Raw genomic sequence first — 11298 nt, 5'->3', positions numbered from 1 at the left:
ACATCAACGACACAGTGCCATTTAAAGTACAGTCCTGCAATTTATCATGCAATGCTACTTTGGCAAATGATTTCTTTAAATCAGTGATATGCAGGCTTTCAGGTTCAGAATCAACTTGTTTGCTTAGGAACCTCTGAGCATGACAGAGGATTCGCAGAAGAATTCTACTGCAATCATTCAGTTCACGTAAATGAACTGTTCACCTACTGTTGCACCACATCAACAGAGAGTGCACCCTTGCACAGAGATGAGGGAATCTGTGGAGCTCCAGAGATTCCTGGACTCCAACCTCCATCAGTCCCAGGCAGCATGGCCAATGGTCAGGGATGATGGGGGTTGTAGTCCAGCCCACCATATCATATGCTCAACACTCAAGGTGGTGGTCAACCTGCCTTTCCTGTTTTCTATTACTGATATTCTCATCAATGCCTGCTCCACTCTTTCTCACACACATGCAAACGTTAAACTTCCAAAGAACTCTTGGGTTCTTTGGTTTGAAACTGTTGCTCTAAGCTATGCCCAGTTACCAGAACTGGCCTTTGCTGCCTGAGGCAACATACAAGATGGTGTCCCTCCTCCCCATTCGACATACAGAAGCCATGGAGCTGGCAGTATAATCTGACATTGACACTGATGCCAGAAAAGCATCTTCCGCCACACATGAGGCCAGCAGGCTAACTTAGGGATGTCAAGATAAGCTATGTGGAGAAGGGTCATAGCTTTGCATGCAGAAGGTACTGGGTTCAATCATTGGCAAATCCAAGTAGGGCTGGGAATGTCCACTGTCTGAAACCCTGGAGAGCCACTGTTGGCCAAGGCAGACTGAGCTAGAAGGACCAGTGGTCTGATTCAGTAAAAGGCAGCTACCTAGGTGGCACACATTCTGCCTTCCAGCACCTTGCTGATGTTTGCTCACTGCTCTGCCTGATGTTTGCTTGCTGCCAACTCAAAAGCTGCAACACAGCAGTAGCAATGGGAGCATGCGGCATGAGAGCAGAGCAACACACGCACACATGTGGAAAATCTGCTGGAAGATGTGGGGTGGCCACCTCTATGCCTGTTTGGCTCAGTCAAGGACCTTTCCTAATCCTGCTATTTGTGATACACTGGAAGAAGGTAGTAGGACAAACAGCCCAGGTTGAAAGATTTATCACAAGGTACCACTTGGCTCATGAAGATGAGAGTGATCAGAATGACTGTACCCTGGTTTCTCTTCAAATCGTATAAATCTTTCAACTTTTACTAAAGATCAGAATGACTTTCACTGTCCCCTAGCATTTGCCACCTGAGACACCTGCCTCATAGTAGGACCAGCCTGAGCAGCTGATTTTTTTCTGATTTAAAAAAACAAAACCATTAAAGAATGCACCACTCTGTGCAGCCATGTATCATCACATCCAAAACATTATGTTGCCAGAAAACGTAATAACTAAATTCATTGAATAACAGTGCATCAGTGGCTAGTTAGCAGGAAAGTCTTACATGTGGAAAAGCCCCTACTTTAGCTTTTGGTTATATGTGAAATAATAGCTTTAAACAGTATTGAGATGGGGAATGCGCGTTATTATATATTCTGTCCACAATTGTTGTATTTTAAAACATGTTTTCTTCTAATTTATTTAATTTATAAGTCAGAGGTATCTAATGTCAGATTTCAAAAAACAAAGCTGTAGTTTAATTTTATATTCCCTAACACTAATGAAGCTTTTTCTTACATGTAGCAAGTGCTTGTTTTATTGTTCCAAATAAATGATGTCCTCTTCAGGCACACAGTTCCATGGGGCCCAGGGGTGGGGAAGAGAGAGCTGCTCTATATGAATTTACAAGGAGTAACTTTATGATGATATCACTTCTGCCATCCTGCTTTTCAGACAAATGCAAGAAGAGTAGAGAAAACTGCAATCGCTCAGTGCTTTACTTTATTACCTTTTTCTTTTTTAAAAACAAGCACAGTTTGACTAACAACGTTTCCGCAAGAGTATTTCAAAACTAAAAAAGAATTATATGACAAACTATGGTCAGCACAATTTGCCTTGGCTAAGGGCTGTTAGCACATTATGGCTGCAAACCTATACAGTGGTACCTCAGGTTAAGTACTTAATTTGTTCTGGAGGTCCATTCTTAACCTGAAACTGTTCTTAACCTGAAGCACCACTTTAGCTAATGGGGCTTCCTGCTGCCGCCGCACCGCCAGAACACTATTTCTGTTCTCATCCTGAAGCAAAGTTCTTAACCTGAAGCACAATTTCTGGGTTAGCGGAGTCTGTAACTTGAAGTGTATGTAACCTGAGGTACCACTGTATACGCTTTCGTGGAAACAAGCACTACTGAATACAGTGGGACTGACTGACTTCTGAGTCCATAATGCATGAGACTGCACTGCACAGGGTACTAACAGTGCAACCATATATATGTCTACATACAGCCTACTCCCCCCTCCCCAACTCATAACACTATGAATACCCTTTCCAGGAGTCTTTGATGACACAGCCGGCCTGAACAGCTGGTAATCTGAGTAGAACAGATGCTGTATCACAGGTTAGATGACTGCCCTTCTTTTGTCCTCGTTGCAGCCTTCAGAAACAGGCCAAAACTAATGCAATTATACGCTCCATGTTTGCTTGTTTTTGTTTTTGTTTAAAACAGCTGTGGCCCAGTTGGCACACTTCTCACCAAAACTACTCGGTGAACATTTTAAATCCATGTTACATGTTAGGACAAAAATTACTCTGGTTGGTTCGCAACCCAGATTTTACAGTGTTCTGATATACAAGTTCACCCAGGGAGAAATAAGTTCCATTAGGTTTATCAGTGCTTTTTTTTCAAAAAAAATAATAAAATGTTTAGGGGTACTCTCATTTTCCTACTCATATTGAAATACTGCCCCTCAATGCGGCCCAACTTAGATTCACAAAATGTTTAGGGGTATGCGTACCCCCAGAAAAAAGCACTGGGTTTAGTGGATCTTACACCAAGGAAATGGGTATAGGATCGCAGCCTCTGTTATCCGAGTTTAAGGCATGCTGTTTGCCCAATACATATTTATTTCCAAGGTGGAAACTAATCCCATGAAAAGCACATGATAGTACTAGGAGGCCCCGGGCAGCCTAAATATGCCATGTACAGAAGGGCAGACTTGACTGAGCTTCAGTTGCATCGCTTGCTCTGAACCCATTGTAACTCATCTCTTAGACCAGGTAATCTTCTCTACGTAATCAAGGAACCTCAACAGGATTTACTGGGATGGGGAACTTATGGCTTTCCAGACACTGATGTTTAGAGCGAATTATAAGCAAGTGAATATATATGCTAATGTGTGTGTGTGAATTTACAAAATTTACAAAAGCACACCCATTCACTAAAATATAAATGGCATGATATTATCACCACCACCACCATTTGCTATTCAATTTATACCAAAAAATAAATAAATTACAAACAGATATAATGAATGAAAAGCCAAATTTAAAACAGTACATCGTGCAAAATTCCTACAATTCCACAATATAATAAAAAGTGCAAGTCTCCAGGTACCAGAGAAGTCCTAGATACCATGTTCTAGATATCAGGCTCAATTTAGTTTAATGTATCTTTCTTCAAAAAGGAAATGCCTTTTATTGGGATAGGATCATTTAGTTTGGGGACAGCCAACTTCTGTTGTCTTGGAGAACTACTTTCATCTACAGACAAGAGTGCTGGAAGATAAAAGAGTATGCCACAAAAACTCAGTAACTCACAAAGTCAAGTTGATGGCATTGAGCAGGAAAAGCTTCATAGTTACGGTGCACATTGGACAGTTATAACCAGAATTTGACACACAAAATGACCCACTTTCTGTAAACCCCCACATTTATCTTTGAGTAGAACTTAGTAAACATTTTACTACACCTTGTTAAAAGTTGGTAGGATCAGCAGCACTCTATTGAAATTGCTTTGGGTGCCCTCATTTGACCTGCACTTGGCCATTCCTGATGTGCTCGCTCCCCTGTAATATACTCTTAAAATATGTTTTTGATCCCCCAGATGATACACACGCCATGATCTCTGAGCAGTGAAAGCTTTCAGCGGGTCAAGGTCATGGCCTGGGTTGGTTTCCTTTCAATAAGGTCACAAGGTTTTAAGTGTGTACACACAGATAGTTTGACTCCAACAGATTTTGCTCCCAATCTTATTTCTAGTGGAACTCTGAAGCCTTGGATTCTCAGAGAGCAAAATCAGGCCTTGTGTTTTCAGACTCCATTCCAATGCTGTCTGTCTGTTGTCTTCTTACTCACATCCACTCTGACACACTTACACATTGATAACTCACCTACAGCTGTGTGTAGGTTGGGGTAAGCAGACAAACATGTTATTTTTGCTGCTCTTGAATTATCTCTAGTTATTTAGTTCTTGTGAAACGATATTGTCCTAGCTTACACTACAAAAGCAGATGCTAACCCAACCTGGCCTGGGCTATTTACTTAATGTTCTGGTTTTGCAGTTTTAGCAGTCCTTTTCTTTTTGCAGTTTCCAGTCACACAACTATAGAATCAGTCACAAGGGTAGAGGGAATCCCAAGTAGACACTGAGCCTCACCTCAGTCCTATAACACTATGCTGTGCTTCAACACCCAACTGAGTTCTGCAAAATTTATCTCATTATGCAACCTATGGCCCATTAATAAATAGATGACTGTGTAATACAAGAATCTGTTTTTGCTGTTAGTGATCCAAGGGTCGTATACAGCTGACAAGCTGACAACCTTTACTCAGAATAGATCCACTGAAATTAAAAGGCATCATTGAGACAGGTCCATTAATTTCCAAGATTATATACAGAGATAATGTCTATACACCCACCTACCCACAACCCAGTAGGATTTTGATCCTTCCCACATGGGTAGCATAATGAGAAACATGGCAGTTAGCAGAAAAAAATCCAGTATCCCCACCATCCAAGTTGGTAATAGGCAGTTATTTTTGTCTCCCTTCTCAGTTCACAACTGAAACAACCGCCTCAGACATGGCAGTTAGGTACCACCACTCCAACACAGTCGGATAAGTCCCAACACCTGGCCTACCAACCATTCTAGGTTTCACTTGTCTCAAATAGAATTCCACCCCTCTTGTTATTATAGGCCACTGGCAAGAAAGGAAGTCGGTTATAGGAGGGCACCAAGTCTGGCAAGGGACCAACCAAATTAAATACGATTCCGATGGAATAAAGCTTAATTCCTTTTGAGGTGGCTTGAGGGCACTTGGTGTAAAATCTACATTTCACCTGCCTTGCAGCTGTCATATTGTTCAGAGAAATCAATAGCTGGCAGACACTTAATCACGTTTAATGGAGATATTGAAAAGACAAGCACAAAAGACTCTTGTGTAGATCTGACGGAGTTCTTTGAGGCATTGAAGAACTCACCTGCAGCCAGGATGAATGCTGTAATCTGATAAACAACCCATTCATGAAATAACTTCACAAAAAATCTATAGTAGCAGTCATATTTATTAAGTACTGTCAATGCTCTTGGCACTTGGCAGAGTAACAATCAGCATGAGTGGCCCCTATGCCAGATTTTACAATCAAGACTTTAATGGGGGGAGACCACAGAGGATGGAAATGAGAATAATTGTACGGTGCAATCTTATTTTCACATTCCTGGGAGTAAGTACCACTGAATTAAATGGGACTTACTTCTGAGTAGACAGGTAAAGGATTAGCTATGGTTCATGGTTAGTTTGGAGCAAAAAAACCCCACAAGCCTGACTTCACATGTAAAAAAATGAACAAAGCCTTGTGCTTTTTTGCTCCAGTACAGAGCAGGGGAGAGTGAAGTGGAGACTTTTTAGGGGTACCAGCACATTGCTAATTCTCTTAAAACCACAACTAAACATTAGCTATGGTTTAACATTACATGCCAACCAGGCCAAGAAGTGGACATCCATTTCCACCCCAAGCTGACATCTAGAACTAAAAATTGCAGCTGCTATTATAATTGACATACAGATACAGTTATTTAAGGTTTACATCAGGGGTTAGTGTTTTTTGAATACAAGAGGTCAGCTTTTGGCTCAAAGCAGCTTGCTTACAATCTAAAATTCAGCACAAGGGAGACAGAAGGAGAGGTAGAGCCAAAATGAGAAGAATGTGTTATCATTTCTTGTGCACTTAGTATATGCACTTAGTCTTAGTTACATAAGAGACTGGGAAATAGGGAGTTGTAGCAAAGGCTAAATGGAAAAGGTGGGTTTCGAGGAAGGATTTCATCACGCAAGTGATTTGGGAAGCAATTCCAAACATATGGGACAAAGTGCAGTCTTTTGAAAGAGCATGAGACCTTTGGACAGCTAAGGGTGGTTGAACTGGAGAAGCAGAGGTAGAGATTTGTTGTCATTATGTATGTCAGCTCGGAAAACATGTACAGCTTCCTCAGGAAAAATGTTCAGAGTAAAACTGATTAATAGATTAGATTGTGTTCACATCAGACTAGGGTGAGGTCTATGACCACACTTTGTCTATTCCAATCTAGCAGATCAATAGGGCTTCAAAGCCCACTGGCACTCAATTTGTTGGTACAGATATTGGGAGCCATAGCAAGATAGAGCTGAAATATACATACCTCTGAAAAATGTCAGTGTCTGAGCTTCTCACAAGAAAATGCAAGCCTTTATGTATCAGAATATCTTTGCTGTGATGAGACACATGCTCCAACAATGCGCCACTCCTTCAGTTCACTAAGAAACTCAGTTGATTCCCTCATTAAAAAATTTAACCCTAGAAGCGCACACATGCAAAAGTAATATTAATAGCATCCCTCCCCTCCCCCCCCTCGCTGAATAAACACGAGGAAGAAAAAGCATCTGGAACTTTTGGCGAAACGTAGATCATTTCAAATTGGTTGAATGCTTTTTGGCAAAGAAGTGACTCTCTGGGGACCCAGGTTAGTTGTCACAAGTTTCTGCTTGCTGTGAAAGGCCTTAGCAGGTGGTGTCTTCTTTCCTCGTCCTCCTTTCTGTAGTCATTATGACAAAAGGAAATGACATGAAAGCTTGTTGTGTGAATTGAGCTGTCAAGGCAGAGCTGTGCAGTGAACTTTTAAAGGCAGGGTCACAGCACTTATGAGATGGCTCAGCAACATTTACAGGTTTCTGTTGTTTTTTTAAAAATTAATAATCCACAGCTCAGCTTCTTACGTATTAGGTTCTCAGGTCCGTTGGGGAGGGGTGCGCCTTTTTAGCTTTTCCTTGCTGCCATCATAAAAGTTAAACTTTTTCACCTTGAGGTGTGACAATAGCTTTTTCATGATTTTTCAGTTGACAGCATTTGACTACTAACATCTGCTTCAGCTAGGATTGCCCTCTATCTTTTTCACCTGGCTAGGCTCCTATGCATGACAAAAATTCAGCATATGAAAAAAGCAAAAACCACTCCATTACTTCACCCCCATGTGATAAGAAAGTTGCACCTGTTGAATTTCTGCCTAATAACTTTCTTCCCTGTATGACTGATGAAGAAAAGGAACAGCTACATACAGTTTAAAATTCAATATAAAACCCTCCCTTACCCTACTACTTAGGGCTAGCAACATTTTAACTCTTTTAGAAGAACCAAATTAATGTTTTATTGTGGAAAAGGTGCATAATCAGACTCAGTGATCAGAGGATACAGATGTTTCTCCAGCACAGATATATTATGTAAACATCAAAACTATTACCATGGACAAAATGAAATGTAATTTTGATTTTTTAGAGAAAGGTGAGGTATTCCATCTACAGCCGTTCACAAAAAAGAGAGAATATGAGTATGTGTGGAGAAGCACGGAGGAGCATACTTCCAGTAAAAAACCTACTAGCCATTGAAACAGTTAATTTTTTCAAAAAGGGAAAAGGAAGTTTTGTTCCCGCCAAAAATTATGCAGTAACAACAATCCCACAAAGAGCGTGCCAGATGACCCACTTGTCACGCTCATAATGGCATGCCATCTGGTGTCTAGCATACACAACGTCTGGCTGTTTGCCAAGGCAGGCCAAGATAACACTCACAAGTTGATCTGGTCCACTTCTGGTGTGGCAGGCTCCGGGAACACTGCCATACTGCTCTTCTTAGTGCTTCTGAGTACACTGAACTCACTCATAAACTTTTGTTGACTTTTATATATAAATAAAGGCAGACTTCCAGTTATGAATCAGACATGGATGACTGAAACATCTGGAGACTGGAAAGTACCTTGTTTTGTTCTTTGCAACCTGAAAATATATGCATCAATCCAAGCAGCTTGGTGACGTATTGCTTTTTTAGAAAATGCTCTCCACTCATACAAGACCTGCTGTATCTTGAACAAAGATGGGGATGGATATATTTTAAGGGGCATGTATCAAATTTTACATACACACAGACTTTTAGACTTCAGAGGTCTGTGTATTTCACACAAGCATACAAAATGTCAAATAACTACCAGTCAAATTTAAACTTTTCAAAGAGAAACACAGACAAATAATTTCATTATTTCATTCGATTTACATCTTATTTTAGCTCATCTACTTTCTTTGTTCTGCTTTGCAAAGTTTTTGTTTCTCATTCTTTTGAATGCATCTCAGATTTGGCTGTCTTCTGACATCTTTCTCCTCCCCACACAGTCTCTCTTACAGACGCACCAACTCTCTTCACCCATCTGTTAACCCATTTTAAATCCCCAACTGACATCTATAAACACTATCTGTTGGCTTCCATTTTCTTATCCCTCACTCCGTCAACTGAGGTCTTAGTTTGTTGCTGTACATGCCCCATATGTTGCCCAATTTTTCTCCCAACGCCCTCAATCTAGCTTTCCTTGATCCTTTCCTCCACACTCAATACCAATCTTGCCATTGTCAGAAGAAGCCCCCGTAGCCCAGAGCAAGCCAAAAAATGGAATTTCCAGTAAGTCTCCATACTATCCAAAAGCTTAAAGCAAGTTGTTCCAATGTTTGGGTAATTCTCTATATGAAAGCATGATTCACATTTAGGAATCAAACGAAGTATCAATACAGATTACACTTATTTCCCAGAAGTAAATGTCCAGTAGATATGTACATAAATGTTTTTATTTCTGTGTTAAGGTCTCCTGCTTTGTATGCAAGATTCTTTTAAGTGAAACAAAATCTGCAGTAAAATAACAAAACACAACAAAACTTCAAAGATATTCATCTTATAATTAGAGTCAAAACTTTAGAAACGTAAATATTAACAGATGCTGTCATTTTCCAACATGCATGTTTGGCTGCTGCAGGTATACAGTATTCTACTTATATATATATATATATATTAAAAAATTGCAAATGCACCTAAGACTGCAAAAGTATCAAAATATATCTAACATGGCAAAGGTTCAAAACCTTTTATTTATTTCTTTTTGCTAAAAGCAACACGAAAGCAATTAAATGAAAGATTCAACCAATACCAGCTCCAGTTTGTACTACTTACCAGAGACCTATGTTAAACCTTGGTACTGGAGGCTTTGGTACCATTTAAAAAGAAAAATACAAATAATTTGCATACCTCCTGCAAAGCAGCAAATCTTTTAAGCATAATAGATGAAGACATGGAGTCAGCCCAAAGAGCTGCAGGCAGTGTTTGTGTGTACACTGCAGAACTTTGTTCCCCACACACCAGTCCCCTGCTATGCCTTGTTCTCCCAAGAACTACTCCAGAAAGTCAGGGACTCTCCAGAGAATCTTCCAACATAGCACAAGAAACTAAAGCTAGAATTGGAAAATCCAGGCAGCACTGGTGCACACACTCTTTGGATCTTGGCATAATGGTTGTAATCCAGAGAGCACATTTTAAATACAGCTAAGCGCTTGTGTATACCCAGAAGGACAAGAGGCTAACAACACGCATGCTACTTAAAACAGCCATCATGACTGTAGCTTGCCACATGGCCTTGAGGTGGGTGGGCTGTGATTAAAAAGACGGCAAAAGTCAAAAGCCACAGTAGGAATGGTTCTCTGAATTACAGTCTTACTATGCTAATCACATCCACTTAGCTCCTTTGCGCTTTAGGTGGGGAATCTTCTAAAGAAACATACCGAAGAGAGAACACACCAAAACCAACAATGCCAAAGGGAATCCCAAACTGGCTTCTCACATTTTGAAGAGGAAGAATAATCCTCTTATCAACAGAGCTGATCAGAAAAAACGCTAACAGTTTTAAAACTGGATAATTACCTTGAGTGCCCATTAAAGGCAGCGAGGTGAATATTCCTATATATAAATATCCATTTAAAATAATAAATAAATAACTATGATACGGGGCCTTAAGCTGTATTTAAGTATGCTAACGTCAGAGATTGCTTTACATACCACACACACACAATATTAAAATAAGGAAAATCATTTTTAGAGTTCTTGGTGTTATGTGGTATCAGGTTTCTTTCTGGTAATTGTGTTTCTCCATGCACAGCAACAGTTGATATCAGTTTAGCTTGAGAACATGCCATCATTCTATTTGTCATTTTACATACAGTGCATATGATGCTCGCTCTTTCCATCTCTCATAGCAGCAAGCAGATTCTGCTAGTATCTATAGCAGCACACCCAGGAGTGGAGAGGAAGAGTGTCAGATTTATAAATAGATAACACCTACAGTACACAATTCTATTTTCCTGTCAGTATTAAGGTTGACAGCACACCATTATGTTTCGCAAGAAATTAACTAAAAAAACAACAGCTACAACAAGCAAAACTAAGACATTCCTTCAAATCAGACATAAATAAGTGCAAATGTCTAAAGCAGGTAAACTGAAGCAACTGCTGTAACCTGTGAAGATTAGAAGCATGTACAAATATTAAGGGGGAAAATGAATTTTCATTTTAAACAGTTTTGTAACGGGGTTGTTGAGGCATCCAAGAGCAGGCATAAATGGTTTTAGAAAGAGTTCACAGCCTAAGCGCAAGTAACCATAGATCATCCTTAGTCATGTGCATGCCCACACACAGGGTAGGTGGGGAAAATTGAGGGTGACTTGAGCTGTACAGAGATAGCGCCAACAGCAACTTCTGTGACTGTGTTGGCACTTCTCCCAAGCACAATTGCAGAAACCACTGCAACTAACCAATCTACAGCCCAGTTCACACCAGCATCTCTCCACACTTAAGCAAGCACAAAATGTGGCCAAGGAAAGCCCATGGCTGCTTGTGTCAAGAAAAATAACTATATGAGCCGACTCTTATTTCTTTCAGAGGTGTAATGTAATGCATTGGTGTTGATTCCTAAATAGGGCTACAAGGTGAGACATAGCATATCCTCTTGTTCTGTCCTTACACAAATGTATCCCTTTA

Source organism: Podarcis erhardii (assembly GCF_964252035.2).
Source record: "Podarcis erhardii genome assembly, chromosome: 8".
In the NCBI taxonomy this organism is placed as follows: Eukaryota; Metazoa; Chordata; class Lepidosauria; order Squamata; family Lacertidae; genus Podarcis; species Podarcis erhardii.
Note: the sequence above shows the minus strand (reverse complement) of the source record.